Genomic DNA, 24,191 nt, shown 5'->3' on the forward strand with positions numbered 1-24,191 from the left:
GACTTCTCTGTCCTTAATCATGTTCTATGTCTGGCACTAGGAAGTGTGGCAGATGCCGGGGGTGGGTATGCTGGAAGGAAAAATGGAAATAATACTTTCCAGCACCTAGATTTTGGTGTTGGCAGAAAAACTCTTTGTCCATGACAAATCATTTTTTTTTTTAAGAAACGGTGCTCATTTTATAGTATTATACTCACTTTAAATAAGGTAAAAGCTAAATTATACTATGTATATTTCATTTGCATTCATATTATCAAAAAATTTTATTGGTCACTTCTATTCTAAGAAAATAAAATCTAGGTATCGAAATACTACCTCTAAGCCCTAGTGTTAAACGAAATTTTTATAGGAATTGTTTGCTGAGTAGCTCTTAAATGGATGAGTGAAATGTTTAATTGAAAAAGAAATAAAGAAGAGAGAAATAAAGAGAATAGAAGTTTCAACTCAATTTCATCATGATCTGCTATGAGGTTTTTTCACTGCTAATGTAATTCTATGTCACTAGTATTTTAATCAGAAAAATAGGAGTGACAAATTATAATTAGAGCAACAATAATATTTTACCTAAGAAAAATATAAGGAAACAAATTAGTCCATTGTTTCTCTAACAAAGGACTATGCTTACTTTAAAAAGTGTGAGAAGAAAATTTAAATATTTACTCTCCTTTAAACAAACAACATCTTAATTTGTGATTCCATTAATTCCAATTAAGAGTAATGAAGACAGCACTGCACAGTTATTACAAAAGTTACTATGATTTTATATGAAGAGACTACAGTTTTCATGAAGGAGCTATTTCAAATTTGCAAAGGAAGTATCTGTGTTATTCCAAAGATTTAGATGTTAAGTTTTTTATTAGAAAAAATATAAGAAATCTTAGTTTTCCACAGGAGAAATAAATAGTAAAAATGAATGTCTGAGCTACTGCTTGCCTCCACAGAAGTAATGAATCATACTCTCCCATCTGTCCCAATCCAAATGCCTCTCTGGAATGATCGTTGGTACACATATTTATTATTGCTTTCATTTATATACAGTTCTTGCTTTGCCTCTATCTTCCTAGAATCTCCTTCCTTTATATGATGTTGAATAACTGTTACATGCTATATTGGAAAGACACCAATCACTATTATTTATAATTTTAAATAGTATGCACAGGCGTGTGGAAAGCTAATACGTATTCTAAGCAAATACATATGTTTAAGATATTTAGTGCTGTGCTTCCAAGGTACTGTTGATGGCATTTACCATCTATGGAAAGAGGTGTCAACTGATCTACCTAGATGTCAATATCTACCCTTCATTCTTAGATTTAAGTTAAGATTCACTGCTACTCTCACATTATATCCTAGGGAAATCCAGTGCATTCCCACTTGGTACTTGTAGATATACAGAAATACTGTTTTTCTATTCCTTCTCTATACCGAAAGTAGATAATGGAACAAACATGATAACATCTCAGTGTTTGTTGCAAGCCATAATGCCTAAAAGTAGAGAGAGAGTATGGGTAATATTGTCTGCATGGAGGCAGAGGGAGGGTGTAAAAGGGGGGCAGTATACTCGGGATATCAGTGGTGGGGAATGAGCACTGGTGGAAAGATGGGTGTTTGATCATTGTGAGATTGTATCCCAAACATGAAAGTTTGTAACTATCTCAATAATTCAATAAAATTTAAAAAAAGAAATATTGCTTTTCACAAAAATCTCCCACTCCAAGTTCCTGTCTCATTGTTCTTTGTAAATTATGGCCTATGTTTTATATATACTTAAAATATTCACAAAAAACATTTGAATTTGTAATAGTAATAATAGTAACCTCAGAGTGGTGATGATTCCAGCAGGTTGTACAATATAGGCTATAGGTAGAGTAGGCTAGCTCACCTAGATTTACATGATGCTTCTACAGTAGTGAAATTGTCTTCATTGTTGCATATATTATTACCTTTCAGTAGATAATAATAGTCATATCAGATAATAGGTGTTCAATGATATGTGTACCATTGTTTTATGTATTATTACCTATCAGTGATAAGTAATAATAAATGTATCATAAATACACCTATTAGTAGTACACATGGGCTGGAGCGATAGCACAGAGGGTAGGGTGTTTGCCCTGCACATGGCCAACCCGGGTTTGATTCCTCCGTCCCTCTCAGAGAGCTCAGCAAGCTACGGAGAGTATCTCGCCCCCACGACAGAGGCTGGCAAGATACCCATGGCATATATGATATGCCAAAAACAGTAACAACAAGTCTCACAATGGAGACATTACTGGTGCCCGCTCGAGCAAATCTATGAACAATGGGATGACAGTGCTGATTATTATAATATTAATCTAGTTTAAGCTGATTAAACTGATTGCATTTGATATTCTAATTCTAAAATGAATCGTGGCCACTGCATCTCTAAATAATTGTGAGTTTCTTGTTGTCCAGCAATCCATTTTCTTGCAGTGGTTCTGATTCTTTTTTTTCCAACTTCAGACCCTAACTAACTTATTACATACAATAATTTACTTGTCTCCGTCTTTCCAAAACCAGCCCCAGACTAATTTGTCATCATAATAAAAACTAAGCTCATTATGATATATGCCAAAAAATAGACTTCTTCCTCAGAGTGGATACCTCGGCAAAATAACTTTGTATAGAAACTGTCTCATCTGTAATATATATGTAAATTAAACAACAAATTAGAAACAAACACCAGAGATATAGAGGCTTGTAGCCTGGAAGAGCATTCATACAAAAAAAAATCATGTGATCTAGGCTAAATCTTCAATGAGAATAAGAATTATCTAGGCCCTTAGACTATCACACTCAAATCTGAAGGAAGAATGTTTATAAAACTCTGGGGATAATTTATCTGACAAAAGTATCTCTTCATCGAGGTATATACAGTCATTTGCTACAGTTAGAAAACAGGATTAAAACGATATGTTTTCAAGATCTGCATAAGGTGGGCATCACAGACTACAGATTTTAGTAGGAACAGGTTTTCTTTCTGAGTTCAGTTTTAATGAATTGAAGATTCTTTTATTTATATATATATTTATTTATTTATTACTGAACCACCGTGAGTTGCAGTTACAAAACTTTCATGTTTGAGTTTCAGTCATGCAATGATCAAACACCTATTCCGCCACCAGCCACCAGTGTACATTTTCCAATACCAATGTCCCCAGTATCCATCCCCTTCCCTCTCTCACCCCTCCCCCTGCCTCTATGGCAGACAATTTCCCTCTTACTCTCTACTTATGGGCATTAAGGCTTGCAATACAGATCATGAGAGGCCATCATATTTGGTCCTTTATCTACTTTCAAGCAACTCTGCAGAGCAGGGACAATGATTATAGTCTTTGCGTTTGGGTTAGCTTATCTTTACATGTACGTGGGCTATCTGGGTTAGCTATTTAACAAATCTAGTAGGAATAAAACAGTGTCTTACTATGAAATTATAACATAAAAGTAAGTAAAGAAAAATTGATGAAAAAATATGGTTCTAGGTGGTCTAATAACTGAATCCCAGGAAAGTTTAATACTTAAAGTCAACGGAGGTGAAGAGTTTGAGAAAAGAATATTTTTAAGATGGAAATTGGAAGAATTTTTGTTATATAACCTTTATATTTATAGAGAACTATCAGATGCTGAATCTTAGAGAGTAATACAATCATTATTTATTGTATTATAAGATATATAAAATTTATATTGAAGCAAATTTTACTTCTAGTCAAGTTGAAGGAAATATATATATACACATATATTCCTTTTCTGTAGTTATTCATTACCTAGAATTACTACTTAGTTAACATTAGCCTCCTTCACTATTAAAATCTCTAGAATAGACTACTCCTGCCCAAATCCCCAAACTTAAAGAGATATTTAAAGTTCTTTCTGCTAAAGGCATACAATTTCAAATTCATCGTGCTTGTAATTTTTAAAAATATTTTCTTTCTTACTAGAGTAGAAATAGGATCTTTAAAACTGGTCAGCCTCATCCAGAGAGATCATACAATGAGCAGGGACCTTGACTGGCAAACAACAGACCCAATTTTCTACCCAACAACCCCTGATATCTCAAGAGCTCACCAGGAGTAATTCCTGAGCAGTGAGCCAGAAGTAATCCCTGAGCAAAGCTGGGAGTGAGTCCCCCAAGACAGCAACAAAAATAAATAAATAAATAACTCAGAAGTAAATTTCATATTTGTTCAGGTCAACGTTTTCTTATTCAATGAAAATACCATAAAGGCTATCAATTTTTCCAGGAAACTGTAATATTTTAGCAATTTCTGACAGCTATCATTAAAGTTAGTCTTTGCATAGGTAAATAGATATACTAATTTTCTCACTCTACCATTTAAACAAACTCATGAAGATATTGCAGACCATAACTCAGAGTTAAGTATCTTTATTCATAATTGAGCCTTCTTAAGTTAAACATTATTTCACTCACTAAATCAGTGATTTATTTTAAAGTATTAATAGTCTGAGATTATTAACGTTTTGGTTAAAATGTACTTATAAATTATATATTCACAAATTATTAATCTAATAACATTTGAAACTTAGTAAAGTATCTATAGCAAAGCCAACCTGATCTGTATAAACAGTTATATGAAAAATTTATAAAAGTACTAAGCATTATACACACTGAGATTTTATAAATGTATTATGTTTCTCCAGAGTCAGATCAATTAACATAGCAAAATGGATCAAAGCTTCTTTGAAGAGGAATTTCTTTCCAAGTACAAAACATGTGCTTGGAAATCAATTCCTTTGGATAATTATTTGAAAGCATATTAGCATATCACAATTTCCTTTTAATTCCATTAATTGAGTGTATGCAATGAACATTGGTGATATATTTTCTTTTCCTTTGTCATAAAGAAATACTGTATTAAAATTTTAAGTATATTTCTACTATTTCAAGAGTTTTTAAAAATTCTACACCACTAACAGCAACAAAATTTAATGTATATCTTGTACTACCTTATTATCTAAAACAGTACTAAGTCATTTTTCATCATTCATTGCTTAAAACAAAAAAATAAACATGAAATTGTATTTTGGTTAAATTTGATGGCAGCAATTAATGCATTATTCCTTTATTAAAGAAAATGCTCTGTCAATATATTTCATAACTCATTTTGTTAAATAACTAATATACACAAGTGAATATCTATAAATCCAGACATTATTTATTTATTCTGAGTCATAAAATAATAACTCAAGCAAGAAAGTGCATTTAATTATTTGACAGATAAATTTTAAAACTTTAATATTACAATAAAACTATTTGGCAAATTTTATTCATACCATTTTATATAGCGTGTAAATAAGCACTGAATAGAAATTTAAACTAATTTTGAAAATATCAGAACAAATCTAGTATACACCAGGTAGGGCATTTGCCTTGCACGTGGCAAAGCCGGGTTCAATTCCTCCATCCCTCTCGGAGAGCACAGCAAGATACCGAGAGTATCCTGCGAGTATCCTGCCCGCAAGGTAGAGCATGGCAAGCTACCTGTGGCGTATTCGGTATGCCAAAAAGTAACAAGTCTCAAAATGGAGACATTACTGAAGCCTGCTAGAGCAAATCAATGAGCAACTGGGAGGAGAGTGCTACAGTGTTAGTATTGTAGAATGAAGACAAAAATCTATAAAACTAAATTTTACTGAAAAATGCATATGTTTTGATAAACAAAATAACTTCAGGACCATAGGATGGCACAAACAATTAATGAGTTCTTACTAGCACCAGAAGGACTTGCCTCAAATCTGCTGTAAGTTTAGGTTAGATAATAACTTTTGAGTTCTCACCTTGTTATTCTAAAGATATTTTATTTGTATGCAAATCACTCAAAAGTTGGGGCTGGAGCGATAGCACAGCAGGTAGAGCGTTTGCCTTGTATACAGCCAACCCGGATTCGATTCCCAGCATCCCATATGGTCCCCTGAGCATCACCAGTAGTAATTCCTGCATGCAGAACCAGGAGTAATACCTGTGCATTGTTGGGTATGACCCAAAAAACAAATAAACAAAAAAAAAGTTGAGATTCTTCCATGTTTACAAGTATAGCTTTAGGGTGTTCCCAGATCATGACTCATTCTGAAAAGATACAGATGATTCATCTGCTTTGTATATAAAAAAACTGTTGCGTAATACCTAATTCATTGGACTTTTTATTTTATTTATTTATTATTTATTTATTTGGTTTTTGGGTCACACCGGGCCATGCATAGGAGTTACTCCTGGCTCATGCACTCAGCAATTACTCCTGGTGGTGCTTGGGGGACCATATGGAATGCTGGGATTTGAACCTGGGTCAGCCGTGTGCAAAGTAAACACCCGACCCGCTGTGCTATTGCTCCAGCCCCAATACATAATTCTCATTCTAAGTTAAATATATAGAAAATCATTCAGGGTTTTCTAACTGTATTTTTGTAGTTCTCAATTTGTGGAAGATGCATCTTAAATTAGTATTTATTATGTAAAAGAATAAGTGATTTGAGGCAGTTTTTAAATATTTCTTAAAAATAATAGCTTATTTATATTATAATTTGATATATGCTCACTGAGAATAGGAAATCCAGATACAAAATGCAATTAAACCACTGTTAGCTGCACTACACCAAGACAGCATCTGCATACTTCCGCATGGAACACAGGATGCCCCTAGCATGTCACTGATAATGGAGACAGGCCAATCCTGGTGTAAAAATAGAGCCATAAAGCAATATAAAGGAGAGTTCATGATGATAACAATTATCCAAAGGATTCTCTTATCACGAGGTCTGAGACATCTCTGGAGACTTGTAAAATATGTGAAGATATTGGCCTATTGTGTGCTAAGTATTTAATAAAGGTCAGGAACGGCAACTGCAAGCAGGAAAAGTGAAAAATGGGCACTACTTTCCCTAGTCGCACTGGGTGAAGCGAGCTGGGGATGCACACGCTGCAGTGCATGCTATGAATATCCACTGTTTCCATCCTATATTATATGATGGCATGGGTGCCATTGTGAGATGACTATGCTATGTATTAAAAAGTTAAATATGAGAGGGGCTGGGGAGATAATACAGGGATATGGGGTTTGCTTTACACTTGGTCAACCCATGCCCAGTCACTGGCACTCCATATGTTAACATGAGCCCCACCAGTAGTGATCCCAGGAAGCAGAATCAGGTGTAAACCCTGAGCACTACCAGGTGTGGTTCCAACACAAAAAGCTAAGCAAAACATGAAAGAACAAAAGGCTGAGATGATAAGTGTTGCCCTATAATGAGAGCACACACTTTCTCTACTAAGCCCTTGAATTACAGTGTAAGGCCATTTAGCTACCCACCCTCTCCATTACAGTCCATTAGTAATCCAAGAAATCTAAATGAACCTTTTCAAAATTATACACTTCACTCAATAGTTGAAACAATCATAAAGCACACAGAGAAAATATATTCCTTTATTCTCTAAAGGAATCATGAATTGTTTCAGGAAACTCTAATTGGTAAAACATGTGGCTAACAATTAATTACATTTCAAAAGTAAGGATTAAAGTGTCTTGTTCCTCTTTTTTAACAAGTAATGATGGGAACCATAGTTAAAGGTGTCTTCTCTTTTTAACAAATTAATGGTGGGAGCCAGGGAGGTGGTACTAAGAGCAATAGCCTCTGGTTTGCACAAGCAGAGTTCCATATACTGCAGACTTCAGTCCCCAAACCTAAAAGGAAATGGTGACTTAACAGCAGTGTGTGAGTGGATATGTGTGCATATTTGGTGAGCATACTTACACATACATACTTTTGGTGGTAAATCCTTAGAGAGCAAGGAAGTTAGAATGTCACAGAACTATTTTGAGATATAGTGCAAAATTTTATTCATAGAGAACAACAAAAATGTTTACTGTAAAGCTGTGATTTCAATATAGCATGATGAAAATGATAGCTTCAATCTAAAAATATATAAATATATGAAATTTTATATCCAATATTTCAGTAGAAGACACTTTTTTAGGGCTTACCAATTCAAGACACAACAATGAGTTGTTGTGTCTGAAACACATTCACTAAAACATTAAAATAAAACCTTCTGGGGTCAGAGTGATAGTATAGTGGGTAGGGTGTTTGCCCTGTGCGGGGCTGATCCAGGTTTGAGCCCCAGCATCCCATATAGTCCCCTGAGACTGCCAGGATTGATCCTTGAGTGCAGAGCCAGAAGTCAGCCCTGAGCATCAGTAGGTGTGATCCAAAATAAGCATAAGCAATAATAATAATAACAATAATAAAATATAATAAAATCATCAGATTTAGGTGGGTTGTTATAAATTTATTTAAAATTGCAAAGTAAAGTATTTATTAAGTGATCTTGCATTTCATTTATCTCTTCTCCAGTTCTTTTTCCATATTGCTAAGTTCTTTGAAGTTTTCTGGCTCATTTTCCCCCTGGAGTGCTGCTGATTAATCTGCATTAATCTGCCCAGATTAATTGTGTTTTTCTCTCTAGACTTATTTAGCCCACAAAAAAAGTTGAAATATTGAATTGTCAGTTGATTCATATGGCCTTTTCCCTTAAAAATATAATATATTATTATGTGTAACAGTAAAGTCATTGAAGAGCTACGAGTCTTTTCCTTGTTTGTCTTTTTAACAGACAGTTTTGGTGACCATGCCTAATATAGATACTAGAGACTGAAGTGCAATAAAGGTAAAGAATGATTGAAATGACACAGAAAAAAGAACGGTTATGATGGATATATTTCAAGTATTATCAAAGTACCAACATGTATTTTATAAATAAAAAATTTGGGTTTCTGTACATGTGAGAGACAAAGAAGAGAGAGAAAAGATATTGGTGAGTCTCTTAGCATGCATGTAACATTCCATGGGAAAAGCAGCATGTATTATAGATATTATTTACAATCATTCACATGTTGGTTTTGCAACACCATTTGATTGATCTTATAAGCACTAGAGAACTATAAAGGCTTTGAAAATGATAGATACATCAAGTTGCCATAATCTTTTCATAAATAAAAAGTGCATTGACTTATTCAATTAATGTTAAAAATAATCTACTATATATCAGGTAGAGAATTTAACTTTTACTCATAGATTATGATTCAGATCTGAAAGATATAGCTCCACGTATTATAATTTACTATAAATGTGCATATGTCTTCACTATTTTCAACATTATATAACCTTATATTTGTAAAAGAGAAAGAGGTGGAAGAAAAAAGTCATCTTTAGAATTACAGCGAACTAAGTATAAATTTTAATTCTAGTACAAGTGACTCAGATTCTATTTATGGTATTCATAGAAGTTTAAATTTAGAAAAGTGAACAAAATATATCTGAGAAAAATATGATAAAATTAATCTACTGAAAATTCCATTCAGAGAAGGGTAGACAAGAATCACCAGTATGAAAACAAATTCTGCCACAAATTTAAGTACATGAGCTTTGAATCTTGTTTTTTTTTTCTCTTTGGGTCACACCTGACAATGCACAGGGGTTACTCCTGGCTCTGCATTCAGGAATCATCCTTGGCAGTGCTAAGGGGACCATATAGAATGCTGGGAATCGAACCCGGGTCAGCCACATGCAAGGAAAACACCCTACCTGCTGTGCTATTGCTCCAGCCCCAGAGCTTTGAATCTTAATTAAAAGATACATGATTATTTCTTACATAATCTTTTGAGTATTTAATGCAATAATTTACTAATATATTTACAAGTGTAATAACATGCCAAAATAATTCCAGATTCACTGAAGACGACAGCACACGCTGCAATTGCTGTTTAGATGTGAAGACAGACAGACAAAACTTTATATTCTATGATGTACTAAAGAGAAACATGCATGAAAAGAATCCAATCTCTTATGTTTCCTTGGTCTTATAACACTGCTGTTAATCTGACTAGTTCAAAATACAACTCTGTGTGTGTGTGATTCATACACAGCTATTCTCAAGGCTTATTCTGGCAGTGCTCAAGGGATCATAAGTGATCATGGGTATCAAACCTGGGTCGGTTGTATGGAAGGTAAGCACTCTTCCTGATATACTATTATCTCAAGCTCCAAGGGATAACATTTCATTTAGGATATGGTCATTTTTCTAAAAATAGTTTGTACAAACTATAGACAACTATGATAGAACAAGCAAGATCCAATTAGACAACCCATGGTTCAAAAAACGTATGATCTCTGTCGTGGAACGAGTATAAATAAAAATTGATGAGGTTACGTTTCAATATTGAGAGTAGGTATGGAACTAAAAGAATACCAAGAAAAACAATGAACACTGTAGAGATATGGGAAAGACACTGTTAGAGACTTGTATTATACATCCCTAGATTCACAAATTAATATGGTATATTCAATAACTTCTTTTCACTTCCTTTATTTATGACTGTGGTTTGATCCCCGGCACCCAGGAGTGATTCTTGAATGCACAGCCAGTATTATGCCCTGAGCTTCACTAGGTGTGTCCCCATGAAACAAAACAAAACAAAACAAAAACATCACTCATTCATTTTGTAAAATACACTTAAGTACAAAAACCAATCATTTAAATTTGATACATGATATCCTAAGATATTTATTTTAATTGACAAAAAGTTTTAAGACTTTCTCAAAAACAGAAGGGAACTAAGGGAACATTTGGTCATTATTTTACACTTACTAATTCTGGCAGACACCTGCTCCAAACACTATTGATCAGTAGGACTTTAATTCAATTACAACCCAGGATGCCCACGTCTAAGTGATATTTCTACAATAATGCAAACTGATCACAGCAGTAAATCTATACAGTGAAGTGTACACACCCTTTCCTGGAAGCATCTGCAATGGCCTAAAGAAAAATACTTTAAAGATTTAACATTTTAATATTGCATATTTTAAGATTTAAAAAGTTAATACTGAATGTTTTTCCATAACTTCATTTACCACAATCATAAAAAGAATAATCTATGCCCTACACAGAGTAGTAATCTCCCAAGAAGAATCAAATAGATGCTATTTAATATAGCTGAAGCTGTTGTTTTAAGAATAGAGGAGATCAGTCCTAAACACAGCCTTCGCATCTTATAAAAAGTTACAAGCTGTTCCTCAAAAGATGTCATGGGTAATGCAATTGACATTTCTTTTATCTGTCACTTAAAGCTTCAATTTTAATTATTTATTATGGTTTATAAAATACAGTAGCATTCCATTTTGTGGTATCAATACGTAAAATCACAACATCCTCCATCAAGTTTAATCACTTCCACACTTAGGGCAAAATCTACAGTTATTGAATTCCTGTTGGAAAAAAAAAGTGGTCAAAAGCTGATTGGAATTTAATGTCTTCAAACCTGTCAGGCAGACATGTTTACAGGCAATCACATCCTGTCTGTCAGGAGAATTAGGTATCAAAGTCAGCACACAGTGCAAAAATCAATAGAGTCAGAACCATTCAAAACAGTCCCTCAGGGGAGATCCCACCGGAGATCACAGACTCCAGAGCACTAAGTCCTCTTCAGGCAGTTGTTAAGCTGCCTAAGTTAGAACATCTTTCTCTTACTGAGCAACAGCATTGGATAAATAAATACCCCTCCCAGGGCAGGAGCAATAGTACAGCGGGTAGGGCATTTGCCTTGCACACGTTGACCAGGGTACGATCCTGAGCATCCCATATGGTCTCCCGAGCACTGTCAGGAGTAATCCCAGAGTGCAGAGCCAGGAGTAAACCCTGACATCACTGGGGGTCACCCAAAAATAACAATAAATAAATAAATAAAATGCCCATGCAAGGGTTTTGTTGGATGTGTACTTTTGCTTGCTTGGGGTTCAGACTTGGCAGTGCTCAGGACATACTCCTGACTCTGTGTTTAGAGATCACTCTTGGTGGGTTGGGTGACAGAGATTGAACTCAGATCAGTCACATGAAAGACAAGTGCCTTCCCTGCTGTACTATTTCTCTGGCACCAAGAATGTTACTTTTTAAGAAAAGTTTCCTTAAAAATGAATCGCATTGACCATCATGAGCTTCTCTGTTGAGGAAACTGTGAGAAGCAAGTGAACTTCAAAAATTCTTCATATTTTCTATCTCTGACTGGAGCAATAGCACAGCGGGTAGGGCATGTGCCTTGCACACGGCTGGCCCAGGTTCAATTCCTCTGTTCCTCTCGGAGAGCCCTGAAAGCTACCGAGAGTATCCTGCCTGCACGGGGGAGCCTGGCAAGCTACCCATGGTGTATTCAATATACCAAACACAGTAACAACAAGTCTCACAATGGGATAATAGTGCTACAATGTGGTGGAATTTTCCATCTCACACAAACTTGAAGGGATCTTTCTGACTTTGTCTCCCCCTTTTTGTTGTTGTTGCATTGTATGAAAGAATTTATGTAAAACATAAGTGTAAATAAAACAATTCCACATATTATATCTTCTTTCTCTATGTTAACTTAAATATGTATATGAAACATGGCTATATACATTGATAGATATGTGCATATTTAAATCATAAAACATATACCTGCTCATCAATATGAATTCATCTAAAGTTCATTTTATTAATGCTATAGCGAAAGATGTACCTTCCAAATTTATTCAGGTCAGACCCACTGGTAAACAAATTCAGAACAAGGAGTGTACTGAGGAAAATAGAGTGGCTATAGCCTTTTATCTTTAACAAATAAAAGATATGATGGATAACTACCATTAGACTTTCCATTATTTGAAAGACTTTTGGTCCTTATTTATCATCTTTGTTGTATAAGTGAAAACTGAAAATGATGTTTCAATACAAGCACTGCATGTTGCTTTCATCTTAACCAACAAAGAAAGAAATGTGCAATACGAATGTACAAATAAAAACAAAATAAGATTACCTATAATCTTTCCACTTTGACAATCTTTAGTATGTTGCAGTATGTAGGATCACTGAAAGTCCCACTAGTTGAAGATAAAATAAATAGTATGCTATCTAACAGACTGTATTTTTAGATATTTAAACTGTGTTAACCCAAATACATTTAAAACAAGTCATATTATTTACAGAACAATGCATTTTGTATTCTATTTTTTTATTTAAAAACAAATAAGCTAAAATGCAGAAAATGTTTGGAAGATTTTTTAGAGGCATTAAAAAAGAAATTAAACTAGATCCCAAACTTCCATTTTGGAAACTTAATGACAATTAGAATTGTAAAAAAGCTCATTTATATTATTTAATTTAATATGAAAAACACACAAATTTGATGCTATTATCTTTTCTCATGTTTATTTTTGTTTTGTTTTGGATTTGGGGCCATATCCAGCAGTGCTTTGGACTTACTACTGATAATGTGCTCAGGGGTCAATCTTGGCAGTCATCAGTGGAATGTATGTGGTATTCAGGACTGAACTAGGGTCAGCAACTTGCAAGTCAAGTGCTTTAACCACTGTAGTAATATTTGGAATTGAATTAGAGTCAGCAAGTTTTACTAGTGCACTAATTCTCCAGTCCCTCACATTCATTTTAATTGGTTAGAAACTCAGGTTCTCATATGTTAACTAATGCACTATAAACAATAAATATGAAAATAGCACAGGAACCAATAAACAAAAATATATTTTGTATATAGACACAGAGAAATACAACTCAGTTATAACAAAAGAAAGCCTTGCCTCATATTTCAACATGGGTGGAACAAGTAAGTAAAATAAGGCAAGAGGGAAAAAAATACAAGATGATCTTATTAATGGGTAAGATAAAGAACAGGAAACATAGGGAACAGATAGAGGAAGCTGAAACCAACCCTCAGGCTCTGAATGCACAATTGAGGTTATCAGAGTGGAGAGAGTCCAATGGAGTGTGGTGGAGGATATTTTTATTTGGTGGTGAGTGTGATGTGTATTAAAAACTAAATCTATTTACAAACATCCAGTCTCTAATTCTTGGATCACATTGGGCATTTGTAAGACCGTGTTGTCGAAGGGGAGGCTGCTAAGTCAAAACTAAGTTTCACAGGCTCTGATTTCCAGTTCATTCTGGTATATCTGAATGCCACTGAACCAATAATTAGCTATATAATCCTTAACCGTACTCTCATGAGTTAAAATATCTCTTGCTATTGTGAGATATTGACCTCGTGTCTTAGGAGTGCTCATTCTTTCTAACTTTAAAAAAAACATATTAACAGCTTAACTGAAAGAGAAAATAGTCCATCTGTATATTGTTCTAGGCTAGAAACATTCTCAAGTAAAAACTGTACCTCTGACTTTTACCCTCTGTTATTAGAGCCTTACTTAATATGTCAGATACGTGATCATAATGTTGGCTTATAGCTAGACAGATGGTATTCAACTGCACATTTAGTGTTATATTTTCTAATATCACAGTTCAAAAATAGTTATCATGTGTTGCATATCCATTTTTTGTAGACACTCAGGAAAAATATCTTCCTCTCTTAACATCTTCAGTGCAGCCAGAAGGTTGCATGCCACGCCTTTCCATCTGTTAGTACTGCTTGATAATACAATTTATAAAGAAAAAAAACTGGAAAGCTAATGGAGCAATTCAGAAATATGCAATTCTATTTTATAGAACAGGAAAACTTTTTTAAGAATTAGAATATGGGTCAGAGTGAAAATTACATGAGCCAGTATTTAGTATTTTGAAGAAACTCCATTGCGAATTTAGAATTCTATATGAAAACTAAGTTTGCAGACATTCCATGAAGTAGAAAATGGCCTGAATTAGTTATCTAATTACCAAATTAGATTATCATTAATTTGTCACCATGTCCATATTCCTAGGCATAAAATGTTACATATTTCTGACTGTGATCCTGAGGTCTCCTAACCCATTTTGGCACCAGAGCAGATTCTTGCAGCCATGCATTTTGACTGCGAACTGAACTACAACCTCGTGCAGCCCGGGGAGGGATTTTTTTCCTCTCCACCCCATTTTTCTGAGCGAAAATGGCGGCAGCGGCAGCAGCCACGTGGTGAGAGCCACCCTCTAAGACCCCTCCACCAGGAGGTAGGACTCTCTTTAGTGACGTAGCCTGTAGGTGATCCTGGGAGGGGAGGTGTTCCCGGCGCGCCTTCCGCCCAGAGATGAACCAAGAGCCGCGGCACGAGAAGCAGAGCCTCCCGCCTACTGACTGTGATCCTGAGGTCTCCTAACCCATTTTGGCACCAGAGCAGATTCTTGCAGCCATCCATTTTGACTGTGAAGTGAGCTAAAGTATTAGAAACCCAAAACCGCGCGGCCGCAATAGCGGCCGCGCGGACTCAAAGTCTTCACTTTTACCAAGGAAGAGAAATTATTAGATGATGCTTATTCAGCAGGCCTGATTGTTGGGGAAAATTTCCAATCAACAATAGTGAGTTCTGTATGGAAATATGAAATGTACTCAATATATAGAGAGAATAATGGGAATATCATCAACTACTTAGATGGGGGTGGGGTGGGAGGGGGGTGTATTGGGGTTCTTGGTGGTGGAACGGGTGCACTGGTGAAGGGATGGTGGTTTAATCAGTATTTGACTGTGACTGAAACCTGAAAGCTTTGTATTTTTTTTGTTTTCACGGTGGTTCAATAAAATATTTCTTTAAAAAAAAATGTTACATATTTCTATTAAAGCTAAGTGATGACAAGTGATGGAATCCACCAGCTTTTATTTTTCATGTATGTGTCCTATGGTAGTTTTTGATTTTCCAGTTACTGTGAACAAAATATAAGTGTGATCATACTTATACAGTGAGTTGTTGTGGTTTCCACAAAGACTTTTGTTTGTCTTATAAAAAAAGCTCTACATTGGGGCTGGAACAATAGCACAGTGGGTAGGGCATTTGCCTTGCACGCAACCAACCCGGGTTTGATTCCCAGCATCCGGTATGGTCCCCTGTGCACCTACAGAGGTAATTCCTGAGTCCATGAGCCAGGAGTGATCCCTGTGCACTGCCGAGTGTGACCCAAAAAGAAAAAAAAAAAAAAACTCTACCTTGAAAAAACTTGCAGCCTTCATTGCAGTCAATGACAAACCTATTCCCTGATTTTATATATTCATTTATTTATTTGCAATTTTTATACATTTTATTTTCATAAAGTAGTTCACCATAGTCCATTACAGATAATATATTTATTTTTAATATATCAAGTTCATTTTTCAAAACAGTTCTGGACCTGGGGAGATAGTACAGTGGAAAAAGTGCTTCCCTTGCATGGAGCTGACTGGGTTCAATCCCCAACACCAGTAGTGGCCCCAAAGCACAGAGCCAGGAGTACACCCTGCACTTCACCAAGTGTGGCTCAAAAATCAGAACTAGATAAATGAAATATTTTTTGATCACTAATATCCAGATGACAGGAACAAATGGAGACATTACTGGCGCCCGCTCGAGTAAATCGAAGATCAAAGGGATGACAAGTGACAAGTGACAATATCCAGATGGTCAAGATTGTTACATTTCTATTTCACTATAAATTTGTGAATATACACTTAGTAATTACTTTTAAATATCCCTATTCCCATAATGAAAAGTTTCTAAAATAGATGTTATGTATAATTAAACATTCTAGAAAACTCTGAGGACAGTGAATTTTATAATTTTCCTAGACCACAGAATATTTCTCATACCACCACCAGTCTTGTCTATGACAAAGCCGATAGTCACACATCAATTACAACTACTGGGCAGACAACCAGTTCAAATCACTGTATCACTGTCATCCCGTTGCTCATTGATTTGCTCAAGTGGGCATCAGTAACATCTCCATTGTGAGACTTGTTGTTACTGTTTTTGGCATATCGAATACGCCACGGGTAGCTTGCCAGGCTCTGCCATGTGGGCGAGATACTCTCGGTAGCTTGCCGGGCTCTCTGAGAGAGGCGGAGGAATCGAACCCAGGTTGGCCACATGCAAGGCAAACACCGTACCCACTGTGATATATCACTCCAGCCCAACCAGTTCAAACATAGGAATAAATCATTTTTATTCACAATACTTCATGGGACTCTAAAATCCAATTTAAACTTATCTATTTTTTCAGCTCAAGCAGATTTGCTTTGTGACATTCCTTATTGAACAGTATTTATGAAATACTGACTTTGGGATGAGCACCCAATAGTCTTTTGTGATATCAAAATGAGCCAACCCATAGGCCCAGATTGATTTTGACTATTTGAATCTATTAGGTTATGTTTTTTTTAATTTTGTAAAAAAAATAAACTTCTTTTTTGTTTAAATCAATCTTTGTGATTTTTTAAGTATGAAAATCTCATTTTATATTTAATCTTACAGACTTTTCTAACAGATGAAATCTAGTTCTCTATTTCACTATCTTATGTGCAGCAGGAGATCAATACATTTAGGGGCCAAAGTGATAGTAGAGCATGTACTGGATATATTATGTATATATTGCACTTGATATATTACACTGGATTCTAAAGAGTGAGTGTGATTTTTACCAAACAAATAGAAAGTGGTAAAATAAATGCCTTGTATGTGACTGACCTGGATTCTACCGGCCCCCGCAATTACATATGTTTCCCCCATGTGCTGCTAGGAGTGATTTCTGAGCACAGAGCCAGGAGAAAGCCTTTAGCATAGCAGGGTGTGTTTCTGAATAATGATGATAATGATGATGATGATGATCATGATTTAGGAAAACAATTCCAATGGCAAGAGCTCATGCTTGGCATGTGAAGGAACTTGAATTGATTCCCTATGCTTCAGGGTCTTCTGCCGACCACACCAAGTACCACTGTGATACACCCATTTTTGCTCTGCCCAAGTAATTCCAAAGGGAATGACCCTGGGAACCCCTGAGCACTGTATGAGGGACCAGAAAATAACAACTATAGGTTTATTCTTTGAATGAGTTTACATATGCCCATAATGATATCATAATCATACAAATAAATCAAATCTGGCCTCTCAGATGTCTCTTGAAATATATGTCTGTGTGGGAACCTCATGCTAAGTATTAAAAATGCCTCCACTCCCCAGCACCAAGGTACATAGAGCGTTATCCTGCCAGCATGGAGCACTGATCCATATGGCCAGCACAGCTGGGTCTAATAATACCAGAAGTGGGAAAATATTTGAGAGGCCCCTGAAAAATAGAAACAAATAAAGGTTTTTTAAAGAGACACACAGTAACTATTAATCTCTTAAATCCAGCACAAAATGATTAGTGCAGAAGATGAAGACATTCATGAAGTCCAATTAGACACTTTCAAAAATTTATCTTTAATCACTAAAATATATTTAATGATATAGCACTGTATATATTTAATATATATTTATATTATTTATACTTTAATATAAATATAATATTTATATTAAAGTTTATAAATATATATTTATATAATAATATATAAAATTTATTTATATATTTTTATACGAGTAGCTTACCAGGATCTTCCATGCAAGTGGAGCAATAGCACAGAGGGCAGGGAGTTTGCCTTTTAGGCAGCTGACCCGGGTTCGGTTCCTCTGTCCCTCTCAGAGAGCGTGACATGCTACCAAGAGTATCCCGCCCGCATGGCAGAGCTTGGCAAGCTACCTGTGGCATATTTGATATGTCAAAAACAGTAACAAGTCTAACAATGGAGACGTTACTGGTGCCCGCTCGAGCAAATCCATAAACAATGGGACAACAGTGCTACAGTGTTACTTAATTTTAGGGGTAGAATAATATTCACAAATATATATTTATTAAAACTAAATTTAAAATCACTGAGACCAACTATCGTCCCACTAGTGATCAATTATAAACGTGTGCTTTTTTTTTTTGCTTTTGGGGTCACACCTGGCGATGCACAGGGGTTACTCCTGGCTCTGCACTCAGGAATTACCCCTGGCTGTGCTCAGGGGACCATATGGGATGCTGGGATTTGAACCCAGGTTGGCCGCATGCAAGGCAAAAGCCCTACCCACTGTGCTATCTCTCCAGCCCCCAAACGTGTGCTTTTTTAAAGATAACAGTTCTCTTTGTGTTTTGCTGTCTTGTTTGAGACCAAGCCTATGGCACTCAGGGACCACCACTGGTGGGGGTGGACTTTGGGGACCATATGGGATGCCAGGTATGAAAATCAGTGTGGTGTGTGCAAGACAAATGCTGTACCCACTATACTATCATTCAAAAACTTTTTCATAACATTTGAACTTAATATTTTTAATGAAAATATAATTTCACAATTTCAAATATGTCTTCACATAAAATCAGATGTTTTATGATTGAAAGTGGTGGTCCATAGGCTTATTTTCTTCCTTTTTTCCTTTTTTATTCCTTCTTTCTTTCTGTCTTTTTTCTCTTTCTTTCTCTCTTTCCTTCTTTCACTCATTCTTTCTCTCTTTCTTTCTTTCTTTCTTTCTTTCTTTCTTTCTTTCTTTCTTTCTTCCTTTTTTCTTTTTCTTTCCTTCTTTCTCTCTCATTCTTTCTATTTCTTTCTATTTCTTTCTTTTTCTTTCTTCTCCCTTCCTTCCTTCCTTCCTTCCTTCCTTCCTTCCTTCCTCCCTCCCTCCCTCCCTCCCTCCTTTCTTTCTTTTTCTTTCTTTCTTTCTTTCTTTCTTTCTTTCTTTCTTTCTTTCTTTCTTTCTTTCTTTCTTTCTTTCTTTCTTTCTTTCTTTCTTTCTTTATTTCCTTTTATCTCTTTCTCTTTCTTTCTCTTTTTAAAACTATTTTTTTAATCACCATGAGCTAGCCCATTACAAATCTGTTTATGGTTTGGTTTCAGTCATGCAGTGTTCCAAAACCCATCTTTCCACCAGTGTACATTTCCCAGCATCAATGTTCCCATTTTCCCACCCATCACCTCTGAATTCCCCTGCCTCAGCCTGCCTCTAGGGCAGGCACTTTTTAACCTCCCTTCCTTCCCCCCTTCCTCTCTCTGTCTCTGTCTCTGTCTCTTTCCTTTTGCCTTTTGGGTAACGTGGTTTGCAATACTGATACTGAAAGGTTATCATGTATAACCCTTTATCTACTTTCAATATGCAGTTCTTATTCAGCATGATGATTTCCAACTATAATTATCATACTGGCCCCTTCTCTCTCTACATATACTTGTGGTAGATTCCAACTGCTGACCAGTCCTCTTGGCACCTGTCCATAGGCCTTATTCATGAATTAAAGTCGAAGGTATAAAATTCAAGACTAAAAACACAAGAAAGAACTAATATTTGAAAATTATGTAACTGAGGAAAAACAGACAAATCACTCTCATTTAATAATAAAAAAATATTGGTTGAAACTAGTTCTAATTTGAAATTAAAAAAAACTTTAAAAAGGAAACAATCACACTTATTTTACTGATATTTTAAGGTTCATTTCACCATTTCTGGGTAACAGATAAATCATTAATTAACAGCAGATGGATATCATTCCTTGATATGGCAATATATTAAGTCTGAATTCTGAAATTTTGATGCAAGCATATGCCCTAAATGAGCAATAAACTAAAGGTCACCATTACTAAGGGCTGGTCATCAATTAATTTATTTTAGTGCAATAATGTTCTATGGAACTCTAACAATTCATTTGTTCATCTAGATTGTGAAGAAACTACTTTCATACCAGCCTGGTACAAAGAGACAAAGCTAGTCTCATGCTCCTTGTCTTCACTCAACATGTTCTCTTCATTTTCCCCACCCACAAGATTTTAAATTGAGTCCAATGCCTCCTGTGTTATGTATCTCCCTGTCACATTCATCACCCTAGAATATACTAGATTTTTTTCTGTTTACTGTTTTACCCTACTAGAAGATAAACTTCATAATTTACCCAGCATATTAACCAGAGGTCCAGATTACATATATCATAGGCTCCATGAGTCAATAAATTTTTATTCTTTTGATCTTTTTTCAATGTCTTCTATATCATTTGTATATATTTATATATATATATGTACATATATATATTTCTGTTGATTAGTGCACCTCTAACACATTTCTGGTTTTTTAAAAAAAGTCTTAAAGTGTAAGATGTAAACATACAAAATATTTTCAAATATATTTTTCATATTAAATCTTAGAAATACATTACCCTTATTACTTAAATGGAGAAATGAAGAGTGAAAACTTGCAATTTATGAATTATCACATATTCAAGTGGCAGACATTGAAGTACTCTGCTTATTGCATTTTGAATTCTGCCTCCTGTTGAAATTCCCAATATAAAAATTTCATACCGCTATGTTTGATAAGCCTATTTTAAATACAACACAATTCTTCCTGCTTATTTTAAATTTATATATATATAAGTTTCTTCAACCTATGGTAAAAATATAGTATATTAAACTATCTTTATTTTGAGAAGGATTAGATTTGTTTTTTCATACTGTTCTCTATACACTACATAATGACCACATTTTTTATCTACCTTTTTCCTGAAGATTTATTTTCATTTGATAAATTACTCTGTAGAGTCCTACAGTAAATATTTCTCTGCATTCTTTGTAAAAAAAAAAAAGGGTTCGAAAGAAATAGAATGGAATGTGAGTAGTAAGATATTTTATAGGTATAATCTAGTCTACAGTATTATATGTATGTATAAAAATATAAGCTCTCCTAACATTTGCTTATATAGCAAGATTGTTAAGCTACATGATATTTGATTTGCTCATATTTTCCTAAATATGTTTCTATTGACATTCAATACTATCAACAACTATAAAATGTAAATTTCACAACTAATAGAGAACCAAATGACATGTTTTGAAGTTTAAAATACTCAAAATATTTTATTAAGAATATCTATTCACGGGCTGGAGCAATAGCACAGGGGGTAGGGCGTTTGCCTTGCACGCGGCCGACCTGGGCTTTATTCCCAGCATCCCATATGGTCCCCTGAGTACCGCCAGAAGTGATTCCTGAGTGCAGAGCCAGGAGTGACCCCTGTGCATCACCGAGTGTGACCCAAAAAGCAAAAAATAAAATAAAATAATTCATTAAACATATAGTTTTGGAGGGCCAAATATAATGTCAAGCATGATTGATCTAGGAATTAGAATGATCTAGGAATTAGAATATGGCAAAACAGAAGCATTAAGCAAAACCTTTCTTTCTAGTAGGATTTTCAATTTTTCCTTTTTAGAATATTTAATATCAAATCAGAAGCAAGTATCATCTCTAATATTCATTACCTAAATAATATTCAGTTGGTCCAACTTTAATCTCATTCACACTTTAGATTTCTTGCCCCCTTGGCATTTTGCAATGTCTGTCAATATTGATTCTGATTCCAATGTACAGTTGGGGGTTGACATTATTACTTATTTAGATCTCTACACATCTATTATTCCAATACTTGCCTGGCTCTCACTTCTACATATCTGTTCTTTCAAATGCCATTTATTCACAGTTTTCCACTTCTCCGAAAGTCTGTCATGCAGTTATCCAATCCACTTTATGCAATCAGAAGAAAGACAACTGATGTGACCCGTCATCACTTTTGTCTTGTAACTTTTTTGTCCATCATTTACAGATCTTTGCCTTAGACGAGGAAGCATTCCTCCCTGCAGAGCTATCATTCAGTACTTCTTGAAACTTGCTTTTTATTTCCCTAACTTTATCTGTCTTCTTTTAATAAATAAGCTCAGACTCAAAGAAAATATGTAGTTATTTTCTTATTATTCATAAGATTTGGAGAAAAAAACAAATATTTAAGATTTATAAACCAATTAGTTATTGTTCTTTTCAAAATGCTAGAGTAGTTCAAGTACCAGACTTTTCATGAAAGCTTCTCCACTAATCCATACAATTAATTTATAATTTACAATTAATTTGTGTGGCCTGGGGCAACAAGACTGAGGACACAAGATATCAAGGAAAAGTCTTCAGTGAAAGAGCTTTGTCTAAAATGGTCCCAAAGATCATGGCCCCTTGCTCAGTCATTGACTGCTATTGTAATAAATGGCTCAAAAACAATTTTTTTCATTTATGTCTATCTGATAGTTATTTTTAATTTGTTACTTAAAGAAACTAATATTCTTACTTGAGCTAAATCGGGCTGGAGTGATAGCACAGCAGGTAGGGTGTTTGCCTTGCACGCAGCCGACCGAGACCGATTCTTCCTCTGTCCCTCTCGGAGAGACTGGCAAGCTACCCAGAGTATCCCACCCGCATGTCAGAGCCTGGCAAGCTACCCATGACTATTTTTTTCTTTTTGGGTTACACCCGACAATATACAGGGGTTACTCCTAGCTCTGTACTCAGGAATTATTCCTGGTGGTGCTCAGAGGACCATATGGGATGCTGGGAATCAAACCTGGGTTGTCCACATGCAAGGCAAATGCCCTATCTGCCTGGCTATTGCTCCAGCCCCACCCTGGGGCATATTCAATATGCCCAAAACAGTAACAACACAACGGAGACGTTTCTGGTGCCCGCTCAAGCAAATCGATGAACAGTGGGATGACAATGCTTCAGTGAAGCTAAATCAGAGAAGTAATTGGCATGTTATGTTAGAAAACAGAATTACATACTATTATAGCTTTCTTTTATCATTTTTCTCCAAATGAGTGTCAGGGAGATAGTAGAGCAGGTATGTCACTTGCCTTGGATAAAGATGACCCAGTTACATTCCTGAACCACATATGGTTCCTCAGGAACACAAGAAATGGTTGCCAAAGTATATTTATCCAGGAGATTCTAAGATTGTAGGCAGAAACCAAAAGTCCAGTTTACCATTGTTAAAGACTGGCACAATGAACAAATCTACAAGGCGTCTCAAATAGCTTTAAGAACTAATAGGAGGGGCTGGAGTGGTAGCATAGCGGGTAGGGCGTTTGCCTTGCACGCGGCCGACCCGGGTTCAAATCCCAGCATCCCATATGGTCCCCTGAGCACCGCCAGGAGTAATTTCCTGAGTGCAGAGCCAGGAGTGCAGAGCAGAGCCAGGAGTAACCCCTGTGCATCGCCAGGTGTGACCCAAAAACCAAAAAAAAAAAAAAAGAACTAATAGGAAATAACAAGCTCCAATTTATACATGACTTCAGTCACAATGCACACACCTTTTTCTTTTTTATGACAGACTTGGTGTGAATAAATGAACAGAAGTAGCTAGGTAAAATAATTGTCGTGTTCATTAGGAATTTGCAAGCTTATTGATGAAAAAACTCACTGAAAACTAAATTTATTATAATAAATAATACAATGGATACGTCAATCACATTGTGTAAGTGTGAAAATATGAGAATCGTGGTGGAAATCAACCT

The 24,191-nt window shown here is 35.4% G+C and overlaps 1 protein-coding gene across 21 annotated transcripts in view; it reads right to left on the bottom strand.

Annotated features, from left to right (window-relative positions):
• Positions 1-24,191, bottom strand: part of PPFIA2 (PTPRF interacting protein alpha 2) — a 469,663-nt gene that overhangs the window by 270,986 nt on the left and 174,486 nt on the right. The window lies entirely within an intron of this gene.

The sequence above is a fragment of the Sorex araneus genome, chromosome 10 (genome assembly GCF_027595985.1).
Source record: "Sorex araneus isolate mSorAra2 chromosome 10, mSorAra2.pri, whole genome shotgun sequence".
NCBI classification, from domain to species: Eukaryota; Metazoa; Chordata; class Mammalia; order Eulipotyphla; family Soricidae; genus Sorex; species Sorex araneus.